This window comes from Haematobia irritans, chromosome 5 (genome assembly GCF_050003625.1).
Source record: "Haematobia irritans isolate KBUSLIRL chromosome 5, ASM5000362v1, whole genome shotgun sequence".
In the NCBI taxonomy this organism is placed as follows: domain Eukaryota; kingdom Metazoa; phylum Arthropoda; class Insecta; order Diptera; family Muscidae; genus Haematobia; species Haematobia irritans.
In genome coordinates, this window is record NC_134401.1 from 9,395,494 (window position 1) to 9,418,554 (window position 23,061).

At 30.4% G+C, this 23,061-nt stretch overlaps 1 protein-coding gene across 8 annotated transcripts in view; it reads left to right on the plus strand.

Annotated features, from left to right (window-relative positions):
• Positions 1 to 23,061, plus strand: part of Nadk1b (NAD kinase 1b) — a 77,855-nt gene that overhangs the window by 16,808 nt on the left and 37,986 nt on the right. The window contains exon 1 of one of the 8 annotated variants that reach the window (XM_075313711.1): positions 2,220 to 2,505. The exons of 4 other annotated variants lie outside the window; for them this stretch is intronic. The gene's annotated coding sequence lies outside the window, so the exon portion shown is untranslated. Of the gene's footprint in view, positions 1 to 2,219; positions 2,506 to 2,592; positions 2,611 to 2,679; positions 2,866 to 23,061 lie in introns of those variants that run through there. 3 more of the 8 variants (XM_075313719.1, XM_075313713.1, XM_075313712.1) reach the window with 3 other exon arrangements.

The window sequence follows — 23,061 nt, forward strand, 5'->3', positions numbered from 1 at the left end:
AATTTTCTATAGAAATAAAATTTTGACAAAATTTGCTATAGAAATAAAATTTTGACAAAATTTTCTATAGAAATAAAATTTTGACAAAATTTTCTATAGAAACAAAATGTTCACAAAATTTACTATAGAAATAAAATTTTGACAAATTTTTTTTTGGAAATAAAATTTTGACAAAATTTTCCTTAGGAATAAAATTTTGACAAAATTTTCCTTAGGAATAAAATTTTCCTTAAGAATAAAATTTTGACAAAATTTTCTATAGAAACAAAATGTTCACAAAATTTACTATAGAAATAAAATTTTGACAAAATTTTTTTTGGAAATAAAATTTTGACTAAATTTTCCTTAGAAATAAAATTTTGAGAAAATTTTCTATAGAAATAAAATGTTGACAAAATTTCCTATAGAAATAAAATGTTGACAAAATTTTCTATAGAAATAAAATGTTGACAAAATTTTCTATAGAAATAAAATTTTGATAAAATTTTCTATAGAAATAAAATTTTGATAAAATTTTCTATAGAAATAAAATGTTGACAAATTTTTCTATAGAAATAAAATTTTGACAAAATTTTCTATAGAAATAATATTTTGACAAAATTTTCTATAGAAATAAAATTTTGACAAAATTTTCTATAGAAATAAAATTTTGACAAAATTTTCTATAGAAATAAACTTTTGACAAAATTTTGTATAGAATAAAATTTTGATAAAATTTTCTATAGAAATAAAATTTTGACAAAATTTTCTATAGAAATAATATTTTGACAAAATTTTCTATAGAAATAAAATTTTGACAAAATTTTCTATAGAAATAAAATTTTGACAAAATTTTCTATAGAAATAAACTTTTGACAAAATTTTGTATAGAAAAAAATTTTGACAAAATTTTCTATAGAAATAAAATTTTGACAAAATTTTCCTTAGGAATAAAATTTTGACTAAATTTTTCTATAGAAATAAAATTTTGACAAAATTTTCTATAGAAATAATATTTTGACAAAATTTTCTATAGAAATAAAATTTTGACAAAATTTTCTATAGAAATAAAATTTTGACAAAATTTTCTATAGAAATAAACTTTTGACAAAATTTTCTATAGAAATAAAATGTTGACAAATTTTTCTTTAGAAATAAAATTTTGACAAAATTTTCTTTTAATATAAAAAAAAAGTTGCAAAATAAGATCAATTGTTTGATATTTTTTGGTAAAATTTTCTTGGTAGATTTTTTTGGCTTGAGTAGCACCCGCGGTAATAACCCAAAGGATTAGAAATTTTCAGTTAGGTAATTAAGCGGGAATAACTGTAGATCTTCTTTTGCAATAAACAAAGCTTTTAATTAAGGATGTAAAACCTTCAAAGTATATTTTGGCCTATTCTTGATGTTTTAATCCTAAATATAACAAAAACATATTTTAATTAGAATGAAAATTCTACTTAATTTTTTTAGTTTTCTTCTTAATTTTCGTTACATTTTCTGTCTTAATAAGCACGTTTCATCTTCCTTATTAAGTTTTTGTTTGTTTCATTGTATGAATTAGTGTTAGCGTCGAAGATGACCTTAGGTGCCTCAAGGAAAAAGTTCCGAGATACTCAAAGGTCTTTAAATTCTCTCATGCCATCACATGTCTAAAACTTTTATTGTTGAAAATGCAACAAACAAAAGCAAAATATTTTATTATATTTTTGAGATATTTGCATCATCTGATTTCTTAAAATTTTGTCTGATTTCAATCTTATATGAATAGAACCACTGTTCTGTTGACAGCCGACACTTATTTAACATTTGCAATTGAAGCATACAATTTTTCCTATCTGTTATTGTAACTGAGAGAACAAATGTACGTACATACATACATACGTACGTACACATCTGTAGAGGGCTTCTCTGTTATTATTTTCTTTTAGTAATGGCTTTTTGCTTTGTTTTTTGTTGACATCGGCCATTGTGACCCAGCTGCAAGATGTTTTAGTTCGTGTCGTTGTTTCTTGGTCGCTTTGTTTGTGTTTTTCATTAATTTAATATTTATTCTCCGATTGTCGTGGCGGTCGTGTCTCAACAACGTTTAGGTTTGTGGCTTCGCTTCAATTCGTGAGTCGTGTGTGAAGTGCAAAACTTTTTAACTTTTATTTTCAAAATCCACTCACATATGTAAGAGAGCGCTGAAAATCGGTTTACTACACACACACATTATACAGCTGATGTCAGTCGGTTTTGGACACTTTGACGTATTGGTCGATTAGTTTATTGTGCTTGTTTATACTGGAATGGTGATAATCGAACGGTCGGTCGGTCGGCTTTGTACTCGTTTGTTTAGAGATCTAGCCGCGGCGCCGTTAAGTATCACAACAGTTTGGAATTCAGTTGGAATCTTAATTCTGATCTCGTATTAATAAGAGTCGAACTCTTGATTGTCGTTGACGACGGTAACAGTGCGGTTGTTATTGTTTTGACGAAATTAAGATTCGTATCGTTTATCGTCGAGAATCATTGAAACAAGTGGTGAGAATTTTATTCGGTGGTGTTTACTCCTATAGTCTATGGATCTATCGTGCAACGTGTAACTTGCTTTGGAAATAAACCAACGTTTACTTTTGAAATCAAATCGTGTGTTTAATATTTCTCATTAAAACAGTCTCTTTAGACCGTTTGCCCAATCGAATGACCTAACGGCTAATTGATTTTTTTGTTGTTATTTTTTGGGCAAAATTTAAAAATCGCGTGTTATTTGTGATCATCAAAAAATAAAATATATATTCCCTATTATTTTCTTTTTGTTGTTGTTGTGCCAAGAGTGTTCGCCTAGATTAAACAAAGCACCAATAATAATAACAATAACAACAACAACAACGACAAAAAAGAGTAAAACTAATCACAAAAACAATTTCGTAGATTTTGTTGTTATATTTTTTCCTCTGTTTTGAGGTGTTTGCATGTCATCGTTCGATTTTCGTCATTTTGTGTATGATTTTTTTGTTATCTTTGTATTCGATTGGTGGTGTTATGTTTTTTTGTGTTAACATTCGTACAATTTTTTTTGGACAGAAACTAGTTAGTCTCAGTTAAAAAGAAACAAATGCAAAAAAAAAAATAAAAATAAAATAATACACCACACATGGAAAGTATACGTTGAGTTTTTTTGCATTAAATATAAAAACATAAGTTTAATAAATATATTGACTTACTAAAAAAGGTTAGGGAACACAATTTTTTTTGATATACAGAGCAATCTTTCAGAGGTTAAGACTAGAAGTGCCCATATGTAATGGGTACTTTTAGCTAAATGTGGTATCACAATGGACTGAATAGTCTAAGTGAGCCTGAAATTTAATCGGGCTGCCACAAAAAAAAATTTATACAAAAAAAAATATATATTGATCTAATATGCAAGATTATAAACCTATATTTTAAGGCACGCAATTTACGCAATATTAAGGGCGATTTCTTTTTAAATAATGAAATTTTAATAAAAAGAATGTTTATAATCATTGCCTCAAAATTTTTTTTCATCAAATTTAGAACACGAATCTTAGAAATTTGCGTCCCTCCATTAAAGTCGTATGTCTTTGAAGTGAGAAAAACATTTTTGATCTAACGAAATCGTCTTAGGAGTAATTAAGGTATGAAATCTTTAGATTTATAATAAAAACGCTACAAATATAGGCTAAGATTTATTTTGAGATTTTTGCATTTTTGGTATAAAGATTTTTTAGAATTAAGAAAATATTGTTTTGTTTTTGAAATATATTTGGATTTTTATACTGACATTTTTTTGTACGCAGTGCTGCCATTTTGGTCCGTTCGAACCAAAATTGGTCCAAAAGATTTTTAATTTCTCGGTCGGTCCATTTTGGTCCACTTTTCAAAAATTTTTTCGAATTCATTAATTTTTCCTACACTCAAAAAAAAGTTTACTTGGATCCAAAGATTTTGACCTTCCTTTAAAGATTTTGGTATTAATTCCGAGCCAAAGATGCGGCTTCTTTAAAATAAAGACATTTTTTAGCCACATATTAAATCTAGGATCACTAAACTTGAAATTAGAATAGAGATTTCATTTGTCGAATTTTCATTTCTTTTCGCGGTATATTAATATGGCTATTTACGTGCAATCAAATGACACTTTAAAACACCAAATTATAACGGATACTTCAAAGGAAACAAGTAAGGAAAGTCTAAAGTCGGGCGGGGCCGACTATATTATACCCTGCACCACTTTGTTGATCTAAATTTTCGATACCATATCACATCCGTCAAATGTGTTGGGGGCTATATATAAAGGTTTGTCCCAAATACATACATTTAAATATCACTCGATTTGGACAGAATTTGATAGACTTTTACAAAATCTATAGACTCAAAATTTATGTTGGCTAATGCACTAGGGTGGAACACAATTTTAGTAAAAAAATATGGGAAACCTTTAAATCTGAAGCAATTTTAAGGAAACTTCGCAAAAGTTTATTTATGATTTATCGCTCGATATATATGTATTAGAAGTTTAGGAAAATTAGAGTCATTTTTACAACTCTTCGACTAAGCAGTGGCGATTTAACAAGGAAAATTTTGGTATTTTGACCATTTTCGTCGAAATCAGAAAAACATATAAAGGGTGATTTGTTAAGAGCTTGATAACTTTTTTAAAAAAAAAAAACGCATAAAATTTGCAAAATCTCATCGGTTCTTTATTTGAAACGTTAGATTGGTCCATGACATTTACTTTTTGAAGATAATTTCATTTAAATGTTGACCGCGGCTGCGTCTTAGGTGGTCCATTCGGAAAGTCCAATTTTGGGCAACTTTTTCGAGCATTTCGGCCGGAATAGCCCGAATTTCTTCGGAAATGTTGTCTTCCAAAGCTGGAATAGTTGCTGGCTTATTTCTGTAGACTTTAGACTTGACGTAGCCCCACAAAAAATAGTCTAAAGGCGTCAAATCGCATGATCTTGGTGGCCAACTTACCGGTCCATTTCTTGAGATGAATTGTTCTCCGAAGTTTTCCCTCAAAATGGCCATAGAATCGCGAGCTGTGTGGCATGTAGCGCCATCTTGTTGAAACCACATGTCAACCAAGTTCAGTTCTTCCATTTTTGGCAACAAAAAGTTTGTTAGCATCGAACGATAGCGATCGCCATTCACCGTAACGTTGCGTCCAACAGCATCTTTGAAAAAATACGGTCCAATGATTCCACCAGCGTACAAACCACACCAAACAGTGCATTTTTCGGGATGCATGGGCAGTTCTTGAACGGCTTCTGGTTGCTCTTCACTCCAAATGCGGCAATTTTGCTTATTTACGTAGCCATTCAACCAGAAATGAGCCTCATCGCTGAACAAAATTTGTCGATAAAAAAGCGGATTTTCTGCCACTGATTTTGGTAATAAAATTCAATGATTTGCAAGCGTTGCTCGTTAGTAAGTCTATGAAATGTCAAAGCATACTGAGCATCTTTCTCTTTGACACCATGTCTGAAATCCCACGTGATCTGTCAAATACTAATGCATGAAAATCCTAACCTCAAAAGAATCACCCTTTATATGGGAGCTATATCTAAATCTGAACCGATTTCAAATTTGGCACACATGACTATATTACTAATTGTACTCCTAGTGCAAAATTTCAACCAAATTGGACCAAAACTCTGGCTTCTGGGACCATATAAGTTCATATCGGGCGAAAAATATATATGGAAGCTATATCTAAATCTGAACCGATTTCAATCAAATTTGGCACACATGACTATACTACCAATTGTACTCCTTGTGCAAAATTTCAACCTAATCGGGATAAAACTCTGGCTTCTGGGTCCATATAAGTGCCTATCGGGCGAAAGATATATATGGGAGCTATATCTAAATCTGAATCGATTTCAACCAAATTTGGCACGCAAAGCTACAATGCTAAATCTACTACCTGTGCAAAATTTCAACCAAATTCGGCCAAAAATCTGGCTTCTGGGCCATATAAGTCCATATCGGGCGAAAGATATATATGGGAGCTATATCTAAATCTGAACCGATTTCAAGCAAATTTTGCACACTTGACTATACGACTAAGTGTTATGTTTGTACAAAATTTCATGCAAATCGGTATAAAACTCTGGCTGCTGGGTCCATATTAGTGCATATCGGGCGAAAGATATATATGGGAGCTATATCTAAATCTGAACCGATTTCTTCCAAAATCAATAGGGTTCTATTCTGACCCAAATTAGGAACATGTGCCAAATTTGAAGGCGATTGGACTTAAATTGCTACCTAGACTTTGATCACAAAAATGTGTTCACAGACAGACGGACGGACTGACAGACGGACGGACTGACAGACGGACGGACTGACAGACGGACGGACTGACAGACGGACGGACTGACAGACGGACGGACTGACAGACGGACAAGGTTATATCGACTCAGAGACCCACCCTTAGCATTATTGCCAAAGACACCATGTGTCTATCTCGTTTCCTTCTGGGTGTTAGAAACATATGCACTAACTTATAATACCCTGTTCCACAGTGTGGCGCAGGGTATAAAAATGTTTTCTTAATTGTAAAAAAAAATTTAAACCAAAAATGCTAAATCCTCAAAAAAGTCTTAGCCTATCTTAAATTTTAAGAAACAACTTTTCAGTTAATTTAATGGCAATTTCTTTAAATAAAAAATCAGTTTCTTTACTTTGAGGAAAATTTGCCTTAGGTCAAAGACATTCGACGTAAATTTCCAAAATATCTGTCCTAAATTTAATAAAAAAAAGATTTTTGATGCAATGATTATAAACTTTATTTTAATTAAAATTGCATTATTTTAAAGAAAATTGCCCTTCATATTTTGTAAATTGTTCGACCTAAAATTTAAGTTGCGTAATCTTTAGTATCACGTACATTTTTTTCAGTGTAGTGTTTCAATTTTTAATTACTTAGACAATAGTATGTTCAAAACTATGGGATTAGAAGTCAAAATGACGACTTTATGATGTGATTGCAACCCCTAGGTTAGGTTAGGTTAGAGTGGCAGCCCGATTAAGATTCAGGCTCACTTAGACTATTCAGTCCATTGTGATACCACATTAACTAAAAGTACCTATTACATATAGGCACTTCTAGTTTTAACCGCTGAACATTCTCGATTATTTTCTTCTGTTGAACCAACCAGATTGTTCCAAAAACATTAGCAGACTGCTTAAGTTAACGTTTTCCAGGTCCGCCAGTAATCTGAAGCTATATGCCCCTAAAATTTGCTTACGCCTTACACAAAATGCAGGACACTCACACAAGAGGTGTTTTATTGATTCCTTTTCCTCCGCATCATGACAGCTCATACAATAGTCATTATACTTCGCACCAATAGTTTTCGCCTATCAGGCAGCGACCCGTTATAGCAGATATCAGAAGTGATATCTGGCGTCTCGAGAACACTTGCATATCTAGTGTGCGGTTTAAGTTTAAATGGGGCCATATTTGCTTGGTGTCGTTACAACCCTTGCAATTCTCCCATCGAACATTTGCCATCATTTGCCTTCTCACGCAGTAAGAGCTTGCAGGTAGCCAGAGGCATACCAACAGATTCTAGTTCCCCTGGAATATGTAAGGTAGTTCCTAGCCTTGCTAGCTCATCTGCTTCGCAGTTCCCCGGTATGTTCCTATGTCCAGGCACCCATATTAGGTGAATATTGTGCTGCTCAACCATCTCATTGAGAGATTTGCGGCAGTCGATGGCCGTTTTCGAGTTGAGGAACACAGAGTCCAAGGATTTTATTGCAGGTTGACTGTCTGAATTTGGAATTTGGTCCGCTGGAAGGAATATTGGCCCGATTTTTTACAAAAAATTGGTTCAAAATAAAATTTCATTGTGGCAACGCTATTTGTACGTAACAAGAATGTATCGTAATTCTAATTATATTGGTCCTAGATTTAAAGCTAGATAGGACCCTAAAAAGGTCTTTATTTTAAAGATGCCAAAACTTTGGCTCAGAATCAGTAAAGTAAAAACAAAATCTTTGGAACCGGGCATGCATTTTTTTCAGTGCAGACAAGGAATATAATCACCTCCTAGAGCAAAATGTTATTTTTGTGGGAAAATTTTTGCCGCTAAAATTTTGATTTTTCACAAAACATAAAATGGTTGCTGAAATCAAATACATTATGTCCGAGAAAATAATATGGTTGTGATAAAAATGTTACATGTTCACCGTCCTAAAATAACATTTTGCTCTTGGAGGCATTCATATTCCTTCTTTGGGTGTAAAATTATGCTCCGAAACGAGTTTTGGGGTCGTCATATTCCTTCTCTGCGTATATAATCCATCAAATCTTTTTACAACCTAATGAATTTTGCCCTAATTAAATTGACAAACCTATTTTTCATGCGCTGGTTAAGGTTTTAAGAAATGGTTGGTAATGGTTTTAAATTTCAAAAACTTTTCTCCAGCACTGTAGTCTCATGCATTTGTTTTTATTTTGCACACAATTTATATGCCGTTTGGTATAGTTTTGATGTTGTTGATATTTTCGCCTTTTTGGCGGTTATTTAATACAACCATCATCAGTTTAGTCTCGCCGCCATAGTCCATATTCAAGTTGTGTACACAAAAAAAAAAACGCTTGCTAGTTGTGATCTACGTTTTTTTTGTTTTTTCCTCTCGTGTATTTTATGACAATTTTTATTTAGTTTTAAAAGTGACTGGGTGTCGATCGATTTGTATGGGCTTTTCTACAGTTTTTGAATTTTGGAGATTTTGTTGTCTCAATATTTTTAAGTCTTTCTTAAATAACAAGATTTTTGCTAAATATTAATTTCGAGTGTTTGTCTCTAGTATCTCAAGTTTATCACCGGTTGTGAGGCAAAACAAAGGAACAAAAAGCAGTTCGAAAATTAGTATTTATAGTAAAACTAGAAGTATCTAGATTTTTTGTTTGTTTGTTTGGTGATTGCAAAATATGCGTTTTATTTCTGTTCTTATGGAATATTTTGTTATGATTTTGTTCTTGGTAGGGTCATTGAGGTTTTGTTGGATTTCTAAACATGTGCTAGAAATAAATATTTGTTTTATTTTGTATTATTTCCTAAGACTAAAACAGAAATATGTAAAAAATAAATTTACATAAATTTATTTATATATTTTTATGTTTGTCTGATATCAAGGGAGGCTGGTTTCATGTCCACATTAATTTATGTATATATTTATTTTTAACTAAGCAAGTATTTTACGCAATTTACCATTCAAATAAATCATACAGTCCCATATTTTTTTTAACTAATATTGCCACTCAATATCGATTTAGAAGGAAACTTATTTAAATTGATTTTTGTACCCCTATAGAGTAAAAAAGAAGATTATATTTTCAAATTAATACTTACGAAATACATGTAAAAATAGCGTAAGAAACAAAAGATAACAGTATATTAAATCAAAATTAAATCTTATGAAAACAAACAAATTTTTTTAATTAAATTAAAAATCATTTAACCTAAATTAAATTTAAATGTTAAAATTAAATCTTATGAAAGCAAAGGAATTTTATATTATATTTTCAAATGAAATACATAAAAAAAAGTATAAAATTAGCGTAAGTATAATAAGATAACATTAAATTGAGTATATTAAATCAAAATTAAATCTTACACACAAAGAAAATTTCATTAAAAGTCAACCAACGAAAAATTTTCATTGATATAACGAAACATTTTCATTAATACAATGAAAATATTCGTTAATAGTACGAAACGCTACGTTGATTGACAGAAAATTCGTTATAATAACGAAAAATTTCGTTGTATTAACGAATTTGTTTCGTTGGCTGACTTTTAACGACACATTTCGTTAATATAACGAAACTTTTTCTATTAGTGTATGAAAACAAACGAATTGTTTTTAATTAAATTAAAAATCATTTAACCTAAATTAAATTTAAATCCTAAAATTAAATCTTATCAAATCAAAGGAAGTTTTTTGTAATTAAATTAAAAATCATTTAGCTCAAATTAAACATGCCTTTTGGTATCAAATTTAATTTATTTCCTCCTCCTTATTATTTAAAATATTTCCATTCATTTTATACAAATATTTTATATTTATATTTATTTTTAATTTTTTTTTCATTTTATTTTATATTTATTACATCCTCAAATGACTTAAAGGTTATGGAGGTTTCAAACTTATTTCTTCTTCTTTATTAATTCATATTTATTTTTAATTTCCAAATACTTGGTGACGTATGAGCGTTTTTAATTCCCATAATTTTAATGATTATTTTATTTATATAAATCATACAACACATTGTACCATATTAATTATCATTCTATTAATCTCAGGTATATTAAAGCTCGTTCTAAAGCAATTGAAATTAAAAAATATTGAGGTTTTGTCTATAAATATTGCGAATATTCACATGTGATAACCATGCAATAACAATTTGTTATTTTTTTTTTAATTACAAAAAAAAAATTATTAAGATTTTTAATTGCTTGCTAATGAAAATTAGAAATGTTAATTCTTAGAATTTATTTATATGAAACGTGATGTTAGCTAATGACATTTAGTAACGTTTTTGAAAACGTGATATAAAAATTAGATAAAAATTATAATTTGATTATTTTTAGTTCGAATTGGAAATTGTTATACTCAACTATTTTTTCAATAGCGAAAATTTGAAAAATATCGTATTAAGAAATCAAAAATATAAAACATATTATGAGTTTTGTTTGTTTTAAAGTTAGTAAAGTCTCTATTCATAATGAAATTATAAAAAGCCCTCTTTGGTCAAGGAATGGGTTAAAACACATTATATTTTTTTTAATGTAAGGGAAAATAAATCCGTATATGAAAATTCGTTTCAGCGCCACCTATATGTGAAAAAATGAGTTATATACGAATACAATTTTTTTTTTGCGATATAATCATCCGTAGAAATTGGCATAAATTGGCCAAACGGGAAGAGATAGAAAAGCCAAATTTTAACCAAAGATAAACTGAAACGATAGCTTTCGATTGGAATGAAAACCTTTTGCCAGAAATCTTCCGAATCGGAGTAATGTTGCATATACGAAACAGAGAGAAAAGTGACCACTGTGGCCAAATGGAAAAAGATGGGGTTCCAGATTTATATGTGAAAGATAGATCTTTTAGTGCTCTATCCGATGGTAAAAACGGATACAGCAAAATGTGTTTGGGAGTCTCAATATATGGCTTGGAAAAAAGTGGACGCACTTCACCTCAAGAGAAAAGTGACCACTGTGGCCAAATGGAAAAAGATGGGGTTCCAGATTTATATGTGAAAGATAGATCTTTTAGTGCTCTATCCGATGGTAAAAACGGATATAGCAAAATGTGTTTGGGAGTCTCAATATATGGCTTGGAAAAAAGTGGACGCACTTCACCTCAAGAGAAAAGTAACCACTGTGGCCAAATGGAAAAAGATGGGGTTCCAGATTTATATGTGAAAGATAGATCTTTTAGTGCTCTATCCGATGGTAAAAACGGATATAGCAAAATGTGTTTGGGAGTCTCAATATATGGCTTGGAAAAAAGTGGACGCACTTCACCTCAAGAGAAAAGTGACCACTGTGGCCAAATGGAAAAAGATGGGGTTCCAGATTTATATGTGAAAGATAGATCTTTTAGTGCTCTATCCGATGGTAAAAACGGATACAGCAAAATGTGTTTGGGAGTCTCAATATATGGCTTGGAAAAAAGTGGACGCACTTCACCTCAAGAGAAAAGTGACCACTGTGGCCAAATGGAAAAAGATGGGGTTCCAGATTTATATGTGAAAGATAGATCTTTTAGTGCTCTATCCGATGGTAAAAACGGATACAGCAAAATGTGTTTGGGAGTCTCAATATATGGCTTGGAAAAAAGTGGAAGCACTTCACCTCAAGAGAAAAGTGACCACTGTGGCCAAATGGAAAAAGATGGGGTTCCAGATTTATATGTGAAAGATAGATCTTTTAGTGCTCTATCCGATGGTAAAAACGGATACAGCAAAATGTGTTTGGGAGTCTCAATATATGGCTTGGAAAAAAGTGGACGCACTGCTCCTGGAGAGAAAAGTGACCACTGTGGCCAAATGGAAAAAGATGGGGTTCCATATTTATATGTGAAAGATAGATCTTTTAGTGTTCTATCCGATGGTAAAAACGGATACAGCTAAATGTGTTTGGGAGTCTCAATATATGGCTTGGAAAAAAGTGGACGCACTTCGCCTCAAGAGAAAAGTGACCACTGTGGCCAAATGGAAAAAGATGGGGTTCCAGATTTATATGTGAAAGATAGATCTTTTAGTGCTCTATCCGATGGTAAAAACGGATACAGCAAAATGTGTTTGGGAGTCTCAATATATGGCTTGGAAAAAAGTGGAAGCACTTCACCTCAAGAGAAAAGTGACCACTGTGGCCAAATGGAAAAAGATGGGGTTCCAGATTTATATGTGAAAGATAGATCTTTTAGTGCTCTATCCGATGGTAAAAACGGATACTGCTAAATGTGTTTAGGAGTCTCAATATATGGCTTGGAAAAAAGTGGACGCACTGCTCCTGGAGAGAAAAGTGACCACTGTGGCCAAATGGAAAAAGATGGGGTTCCATATTTATATGTGAAAGATAGATCTTTTAGTGTTCTATCCGATGGTAAAAACGGATACAGCTAAATGTGTTTGGGAGTCTCAATATATGGCTTGGAAAAAAGTGGACGCACTTCGCCTCAAGAGAAAAGTGACCACTGTGGCCAAATGGAAAAAGATGGGGTTCCAGATTTATATGTGAAAGATAGATCTTTTAGTGTTCTATCCGATGGTAAAAACGGATATTGCGAAATGTGTTTGGGAGTCTCAATATATGGCTTTGAATAACGGTTTATATGGGGGCTAATATATAATTATGATATGATACTGATATGGACTAATTTGTTCATGATGGTTGGGGACCACACACTAATTTCACGTACTAAATTTTAACCGTATCTGAAATTTGGTGTTTCACAAGGCTGCGGAAATCAAATCTGGGGATCGGTTTATATAAGGGCTATACCCAAATGTGGTCAGATATGGCCCATTTGCAATACCATCCGGCCTACATGAATAACAACTACTTACGCCAAGTTTCAAGTCGATAACTTGTTTTGTTCAGAAGTTAGTGTGATTTCACCATACGGAGATAGGTAGATCGACCGCACATTTCACGACGACCTAGAATATATAGACTTTATAGGGTCTGAAACCAATATTTCGATGTGTTAAAACCGGAATAACGAAGCAATGGCGAAAGGTATAAAAACACAAATTATTTGAATTACTTGATTTCTTCGGAACTTGTTAATTAATATTCTATTTGAATTAAAAATTTTACTGATTTTGGTCGAAACATTCTAGACCTCGCTTTACGTGGCAGATACGTTAAGTTTTCAGTTTTTAATTGAGGAAATTATTTGTTTTTTGTTCCAATTTTAATTTATTTATAATTAATTGTCGGTTAGATGAATTAATATTCTTATAATGTTACAAAAGTTTAAATTTTTCATAAATTTGCGATTTTAATTATAGTTTGACTTTCCTTTAGATTTACGTCAAAGTTTTATTAAAAAATGTGTAGTACACTGAAAAAAATATTTACGTGATATTAAAGGTTACGCAACCTAAATTTTAGGATACGAAATTTACAAAATATTAAGGACAAATTTCTTTAAAATAATGAAATTTTAATTAAAAGTTTATAATATTTGCTTCAAAAATTTTTTCATTAAATTTAGGACACAAATTTTGTAAATTTGCGTACCTCCGTTAAAGTGGCATGTCTTTGAACTAATGCAAATTTTCCTTAATGTAAAGAAACGATTTTTTTATTTGAATATATTGTCCTTAAATTAACTGAAATATTGAAACTTTAGGTTTAAGGTAAAAACGCTTCAAATATAGGCTAAGACTTATTTTAAGTACGTGAGTACTTAAAATAACGTGAGTACTTTTATTAACAAACCGCGAAAAGATAATGAAAAATTTGATAAATGAGATTTCTTTATTTTAAAGAAACCGCATATTTGGCTCGGAATCAAACCAAAATACTTAAGGGAAGGTCAAAATCTTTGGATCCAAGTAATCTTTTTTTGAGTGTATGTAGGTTTGTTTCCGAGAAAAATTTTGTTTATTGAATTAAAGTGTTAAAAAACATTCACTCATTTTGTTTACAATATGTTTGAATTTTATTAAAAAGTTAATTTTTTATATGATTGTGTTTTCAATTTAAAATATGTTAATGATATTTCTGTGAATCTTTTCTATTTTTCTCTACGAGCAGTGCCCCCATTTTTTTCCAACCCATATATTGAGGCTCTCAAACACATTTCACAATATCCGTTTTTACTATCGGATAGAGCACTAAAATATCTATCTTTCTCATATAAATCTGGAACCCCATCTTTTTCCATTTGGCCACAGTGGTCACTTTTCTCTTGAGGTGAAGTGCGTCCACTTTTTTCCAAGCCATATATTGAGACTCCCAAACACATTTAGCTGTATCCGTTTTTACCATCGGATAGAGCACTAAAAGATCTATCTTTCACATATAAATCTGGAACCCCATCTTTTTCCATTTGGCCACAGTGGTCATTTTTCTCTTGAGGTGAAGTGCGTCCACTTTTTTCCAAGCCATATATTGAGACTCCCAAACACATTTCGCAATATCCGTTTTTACCATCTTTTTCCATTTGGCCACAGTGGTCACTTTTCTCTTGAGGTGAAGTGCGTCCACTTTTTTCCAAGCCATATATTGAGACTCCCAAACACATTTCGCAATATCCGTTTTTACCATCGGATAGAGCACTAAAATATCTATCTTTCACATATAAATCTGGAACCCCATCTTTTTCCATTTGGCCACAGTGGTCACTTTTCTCTTGAGGTGAAGTGCGTCCACTTTTTTCCAAGCCATATATTGAGACTCCCAAACACATTTAGCTGTATCCGTTTTTACCATCGGATAGAGCACTAAAATATCTATCTTTCACATATAAATCTGTAACCCCATCTTTTTCCATTTGGCCACAGTGGTCACTTTTCTCTTGAGGTGAAGTGCGTCCACTTTTTTCCAAGCCATATATTGAGACTCCCAAACACATTTTGCTGTATCCGTTTTTACCATCGGATAGAGCACTAAAATATCTATCTTTCACATATAAATCTGGAACCCCATCTTTTTCCATTTGGCCACAGTGGTCACTTTTCTCTTGAGGTGAAGTGCGTCCACTTTTTTCCAAGCCATATATTGAGACTCCCAAACACATTTCGCAATATCCGTTTTTACCATCGGATAGAGCACTAAAATATCTATCTTTCACATATAAATCTGGAACCCCATCTTTTTCCATTTGGCCACAGTGGTCACTTTTCTCTCCAGGAGCAGTGCGTCCACTTTTTTCCAAGCCATATATTGAGACTCCCAAACACATTTAGCTGTGTCCGTTTTTACCATCGGATAGAGCACTAAAAGATCTATCTTTCACATATAAATCTGGAACCCCATCTTTTTCCATTTGGCCACAGTGGTCACTTTTCTCTTGAGGTGAAGTGCGTCCACTTTTTTCCAAGCCATATATTGAGACTCCCAAACACATTTTGCTGTATCCGTTTTTACCATCGGATAGAGCACTAAAAGATCTATCTTTCACATATAAATCTGGAACCCCATCTTTTTCCATTTGGCCACAGTGGTCACTTTTCTCTCTGTTTCGTATATGCAACATTACTCCGATTCGGAAGATTTCTGGCAAAAGGTTTTCATTCCAATCGAAAGCTATCGTTTCAGTTTATCTTTGGTTAAAATTTGGCTTTTCTATCTCTTCCCGTTTGGCCAATTTATGCCAATTTCTACGGATGATTATATCGCAAAAAAAAAAATTGTATTCGTATATAACTCATTTTTTCACATATAGGTGGCGCTGAAACGAATTTTCATATACGGATTTATTTTCCCTTACATTTTTTTTAAGAGAGATTGAAAATTTCCAAAGATCCCTTTAACATACTCGGATTCTTCCAATTTAAGTAAAATGAATTGATATAGGGTAACTGATAACATAATCTACTCTATATTTATATTCTCTTTAAAAACATATGAGCTTTACTATTGTGTGCACAATTGCTGGTTACATATAACTATCGTAAATATGTTTCTTGAATAAACAAATGGGACTTCCTTTTGATAGTTCATAACTTTCCACACACCCAAACACCATATGAATTTAGATAATCACAAAGTTAACCCCTTACAAAATTCAGTTTATTTAGATCAGTTTGTTTTTTAAAACTTTTGATTTTAAACATAGTTATTTGTTATTTCTAAACATAAAATTAATATTATCATTGCCTCATTCAATATGGCTATATTTTAAATATAAACTCTTGAAACGATTATTCTAAGGTTTAGTCTATAAAAGATACACGAGGCAAAATTAAAAAAAAAAAAAAAAAAGTATGAAAAAAACAAGTATATACGGCCGTAAGTTCGGCAAGGCCGAATCTTATGTACCCTCCACCATGGATTACATAGATTACATGTACTAAAGACTATCATCCACAATCGAATTACTTGGGTTGCGGTAACACTTGCCGATGACAAGGCATCTTAAAACTTCGGTAAAACACGGTGATAGTTCTCAATTGTAAGTTAGTTCATACGGTGTATATATTAAAAAAAAAAGGCCTATTAAATACGTAAATAATTCAGTTTGACAAAATTTTTGATAGAAATAAAATTTTGACAAAATATTCTATAGCAAGAAAATTTGACAAAATTTTCTATAGAAATAAAATTTTGACAACATTTTCTATAGAAATAAAATCTTGACAAAATTTTCTATAGTAATAAAATTTTGACAAAATTTTCAATAGTAATAAAATTTTGACAAAATTTTCTATAGTAATACAATTTTGAAAAAATTTTGTATAGTAATAAAATTTTGACAAAATTTTTTATAAAAATAAAATTTTGACAAAATTTTTTATAGCAATAAAATTTGACAATTTTGACAAAATTTTCTATAGACATAAAATTTTGTTAGATTATTTTTGGGGATCGGCTTTATATAACTATAGACCGATATGGACCAACTTTGGCATGGTTGTTAGCGGCCATATATTGGCGCAATGCACCAAATTTCACCAAGTACCAAATTTCAAGCGGGTCGGATGAATTTTGCTCCCCCAATAGCTCCAGAGGTCAAATCTGGGGATCGGTTCAAATGGTGGTTATATATAATTAAGACCGGTATGGACTAATTTTTGAACGGTTGTTAGAGACCATATAGTAACAGCACGTACCAAATTTCAACCGGATCGGGTGAATTTTGCTCTTCCCAGGGGATCCGGTGATCAAATCTGGGGATCGGTTTATATGGGGACTACATATAATTATGGACCGATATGGACCAATTCCTGCATGGTTGTCAGAGACTATATACTAACACCACGTACCAAATTTCAACCGATGAATTTTGCTCATCCATGAGGCTCCGGAGCTCAAATATGGGGATCGGTTTACATGAGGGCTATATATAATTATGGACCGATGTGAACCAAAGTTTGCATGATTGTTAGACACCATATACTAACACCATGTACCAAATTTCAGCCGTATCGGATGAAATTTGCTTCTCTTAGAGGCTCCGCAAGCCAAATTTGGGGATCGGTTTATATGGGGGCTATATATAATTATGGACCGATTTGGACCAATTTTTGCATGTTTGTTAAAGACCATATACTAACACCATGTACTAAATTTCAGGCGGATCGAATGAAATTTGCTTCTCTTAGAGGCTCCGCAAGCCAAATTTGGGGATCGGTTTGTATGGGGGCTATATATAATTATGGACCGATTTGGACCAATTTTTGCATGTTTGTTAAAAACCATATACTAACACCATGTACCAAATTTCAACCGGATCGGATTAATTTTGCTCCTCCAAGAGGCTCCGCAAGCCAAATCTGAGTGTCGGTTTATATGGGGGCTATATGTAAAAGTGGTCTGATATGGCCCATTTGCAATACCATCCGATCTGCATCAATAACAACTACTTGTGCCAAGTTTCAAGTCGATAGCTTTTTTCGTTCGGAAGTTGGCGTGATTTCAGCAGACGGACGGACGGACGGACATGCTTAGATCGACTCAGAATTTCACCACGACCCAGAATATATATACTTTATGTCTTAGAGCAATATGTGTTACAAAAAATAACGGGATATCTCAAAAACTGTTCCATAAAAAATTTTTAAACATTTTTTTCGAATTCAGTGAAAAAAGAGCGAAAAACTAGAAATAACGGGATATCTCAAAAACTGTTCCATAAAAAAACTTTTTTAAAATTTTTCTCGAATTCAGCAGATCAAAATACATCAATACATCTCATCAAGTGTAGATGAAAACAAAAATTTTGTAAACTAGTGTTATTAATATAGGGAAAATAAATCCGTATAGGAAAATACATTTCAGCGCCACCTATATGTGAAAAATGAGTTTTATATGAATACAAAATAATTTTTGCGATATAATCCTCCATAGAAATTGGCATAAATTGGCCAAACGGGAAGAGATAGAAAAACCAAATTTTAACAAAAGATAAACTGAAACGATATCTATCGATTGGAATTGGAAAAACCTTTTGCCAGAAGTCTTCCGAATCGCAGTAATGTTGCATATACGAAACAGAGAGAAATGTGCCCACTGTGGCCAAATGATGAAAGATTCCAGATTTATATGTGAAAAATAGATTTTTTAGTACTCATCCGATGGTAAAAACGAATATTGTGAAATGTGTTTAGGAGTCTCAATATGTGGCTTGGGGGCACTGCTTCTCGAGAGAAAAGTGACCACTGTGGCCAAATGGAAAAAGATGGGCTTCCAGATTTATATGTGAAAGATAGATCTTTTAGTGCTCTATCCGACGGTATAAACGGATATTGTGAAATGTGTTTGGGTGTCTCAATATATGGCCTGGAAAATAGTGGAGACGCTGCTCCTCGAGAGAAAAATGGCCACTGTGGCCAAATGGAGAAAAATTTATATGTAAAAGAAAGCTCTTTTATATGGTTTTCTATCTTGCATGTTGAGTAGTTTTTGCACAGTGGGCTATTTAGAAAAAATAATACATTTTTTTTGCAAGTGGGTTTTCGAATAGTTCTCTACTCTTTTCACTTTTTGTAGACTTGATTAGCTTCTCTCTGATTCTAAAATTTACTATAAAATTTAAAATACCAGAATTGAGCTTTAATTTCAACATTTGAGAAAAACGAAAAATAATGCTGCCTCTAAGTACTTGTCTTCCATGGCCTTTAAGAGTTTTTTTCTAAACAGAAAAGTCACCAAAGTACATCGTAATCACGCATGTAAAATAATTGATGACTACTTTCCCTATTTGTGTCCATTTTTGTCAAACATAGTCATTATTAATGACATGACATTTTATAGACCCAACATCTAATATCATGGGTTGATATAAATTACTATAATAATTACTAAGCTATTTTCAAGAAAAATCATTTTCCTTACGTTTGCCCACATACCATACCTTTTGTTTTTTGTCTAGCCATGCAACATTTAACCGGAAAAAACATTTGAATCGAAAACTTTCCCTTTAACATTAAAAATCAAACAAACCCAAGAAAATATAAGTGAAGCGAAGTACTACCCACCACAAAAGGCTTTCTCTTTTTTTTTAATGGTTTGAAGTAAACTCCTCGTTTTGTCTTTCAGCTATTAAATTGGGTATAGTAAATTGAAACATTTTATGTACTTCATTATATCGGCTGGTCACTCACCCGTTCTTTAAGGTGGTCAATATTAAAGCAGCATGTTGTCAACCAATTAAAGTTGACATAATTTCAGTTATGCTCTTATGAACTAAAATGTTTTGTCATTGCCTTAATGAAAGCACCAGCCGCCGAAAGGAATTCTGGAAAAATTCCCTATTATGAAGATGGAGAAAAGAAAGGTTTAGTTTATGGTTATTGCTAAAATGCTTTAAATTAAAGACGGGAGACAAAAAACAGGAGGGAGTAAATTACTTAAGTTAAGTTGTAACAGCCCACTGATCTATATTCCAGTCATTACAGACCGTATCCATATATTAGCCCATATATGGTTCAAATAAACATGTTGCTCAATTGGCCACTCAAGTATGAGCAGCTCTGTGTAAGGACGGTTATATGAACAGACTGACGGTTTTCATACTGTTTAGTTGGTAGTTTGTTTTTGTTTTTTTTTTTTTTAGCACGCCATTTTAACTTGGACTTTGTCATTCATATATCTCGAGAGGCTTTTGTTGTTATGGGATTTAAGTAGCTTATTCCTGGTTTGTAATTTTTCAAAGGTGATGAAATAAGTCATTATTTTAATGCAAAGGTTGTGTTTGGAAATTATTTAATTTTTATAGTTGGTCATAAAATTTAATATTTGTTTATAAATACTGCCAAAGGACTAAATCATTATTTAGGCATTAAAACAAAAAGTCTAAATATGTTAAATTATATAACTATTAATTTTGCTACAACTATATGAGTAATAATAAATTTTTCTCATACCTAAAATATGAATCGGCCTTCTTCCTTTGAAAAATTTGTAAAAACATTTCCTTTTTTCGAAAATTAAAATATTCCTGGAAAAATTATAAATAAAAAAATAATTTTTTTATTATCACAAATCTCATCTGTAATATTTTTTTTACTTCTTTGTTGCAGTATTTCATAACATTTATTTATGACTCATTCAACAAGTCTTTCAATTGAAAATGTTTTGTTTTTCAATTGCGTGTTTGTAAAATGTATAATGAAAATATCACCTTTGTTATATTCTTCATAAGTCAATCAACCAAGGCCGTTTCATATGCCTTTATATTGTAGAAAATTAATTATTTTATTATTATCCTTTAGATCAAAAATTCATTAAGTATACCGGAAGTGTTTCGCTAGAAACAGGTGGTCAAATGAACTTTTTTCTTACTATGAAAATTATAACGAATAAAAAGAATTTTTCTAGAGAAATAAAATTTTGATAAAAATCTCCATAGAAATAACATTTTGACGAAATTTTCTATAGATATAAAATTTTGAAAAAATAATTCTATAAAAATAAAGTTTTGGCAAAATTTTCTTTAGAAATAAAATTTTGTCAAAATTTTCTATAGAAAAAAAATTTCCAGAAAATTTCTGTAGAAATAAAATTTTGACAAAATTTTCCAAAGAAATAAAATTTGGACAAAATTTTCCAAAGAAATAAAATTTTGACAAAATTTCCTGTAGAATTAAAATTTTGAAAAAAATTTCTATAGAAAAACAAATTTTGACAATATTTTCTATAGAAATAAAATTTGGATAACTTTTTCCATAGAAATAAAATTGTCAAAAATTTTTCTTAGAAATAAAATTTTCTACAGAAATAAAATTTTCAGAAAATTTCTATAGAAATAAAATTTTGAAAAAATTCTCTATAAAAATAAATTTTTGACATTTTCTTTAGAAATAAAATTTTGACAGGATTTTCTATAGAAATAACATTTTGACAAAATTTTCTATAGAAATAAAATTTTGATAAAATTTTCTATAGAAATAAAATTTTGAAAAAAATTTATGGACATAAGATTTTGATAAAATTTTCTATAGACGTAAATATTTGATAAAATTTTCTAAAGAAATTAAATTTTGACAAAGTTTTCTATATAAATTAAATTTTGACAAAATTTTCTTAGAAATAAAATTTTTACAAAATTTTCCAAAGAAATAAAATTTTGACAAAATTTTCTAAAGAAATAAAATTTTGACAAAATTTTCTACAGAAATAAAATTTTGACAAAATTTTCTATGGAAATAAAATTTTGACAAAATTTTCTATAGAAATAAAATTTTGACAAAATTTTCTATAGAAATAAAATTTTGACAAAATTTTCTATAGAAATAACATTTTGACAAAATTTTCTATAAAAATAAAATTTTGACAACATTTTCTTTAGAAATAAAATTTTGACAAAATTTTCTATAGAAAAAAAATTTTGACAAAATTTTACAAAGAAATAAAATTTTGACAGAAATTTCTATAGAAAAAAATTTCAAAAAATTTTCTATAGGAATAAAATTTTGATAAAATTTTCTATAGAAATAAAAATTTTAAAAAATTTTCTATAGAAAAAAATTTTTCAGAAAATTGCTATAGAAATAAAATTTTCTAAAAAATACAATTTTGATAAAATTGTCTAAAGAAATTTAATTTTAACAAAATTTTCTATAGGAATAAAATTTTGACAAAGTTTTCCAAAGAAATAAAATTTTGACAAAATGTTCTATAGAAATAAAATTTTGATAAAATTTCCTAAAGAAATTAAATTTTGACAAAATTTTCTATATAAATTAAATTTTGACAAAATTTTCTATAGAAATAATATTTTGATAAAGTTTTATATAGAAATAAAATTTTTATAAAATTTTCTATAAAAATAACATTTGGACAGAATTTTCTATAGAAATGAAATTTTGAAAGAATTTTCTATAGAAATAAAATTGTGACAAAATTTTCTATACAAATAAATTTTTGACAAAATTTTCTATAGAAACAAAATTCTGAGAAAATTTTCTAAAAAATAAAATATTGTGAAAATTTTCTATTGATATAAACTCTTAAGAATGTTTTCTATATATATAAATTTTTGACAATTTTGACAAAATTTTCAATAGAAATAAAATTTTGACAAAATTTTCTATAGAAATAAAATTTTGACAAAATTTTCTATAGAAACAAAATTCTGAGAAAATTTTCTAAAAACATAAAATATTGTGAAAATGTTCAATACATATAAAATCTTAAGAAAATTTTCTATATATATATAAAATTTTGACAAAATTTTTTATGGAAATAAAATTTTGACAAAATTTTCTATAGAAATAAAATTTTGAAAAAAATTTATTGACATAAGATTTTGATAAAATTTTCTATAGAAATAAAATTTTGTAGTGATATGGCAAGGATTTAAGGTCAACGCGTATGCATCCGATCCAGTCCTTTCCCCATCTTCCATCCATCCATCGATGTA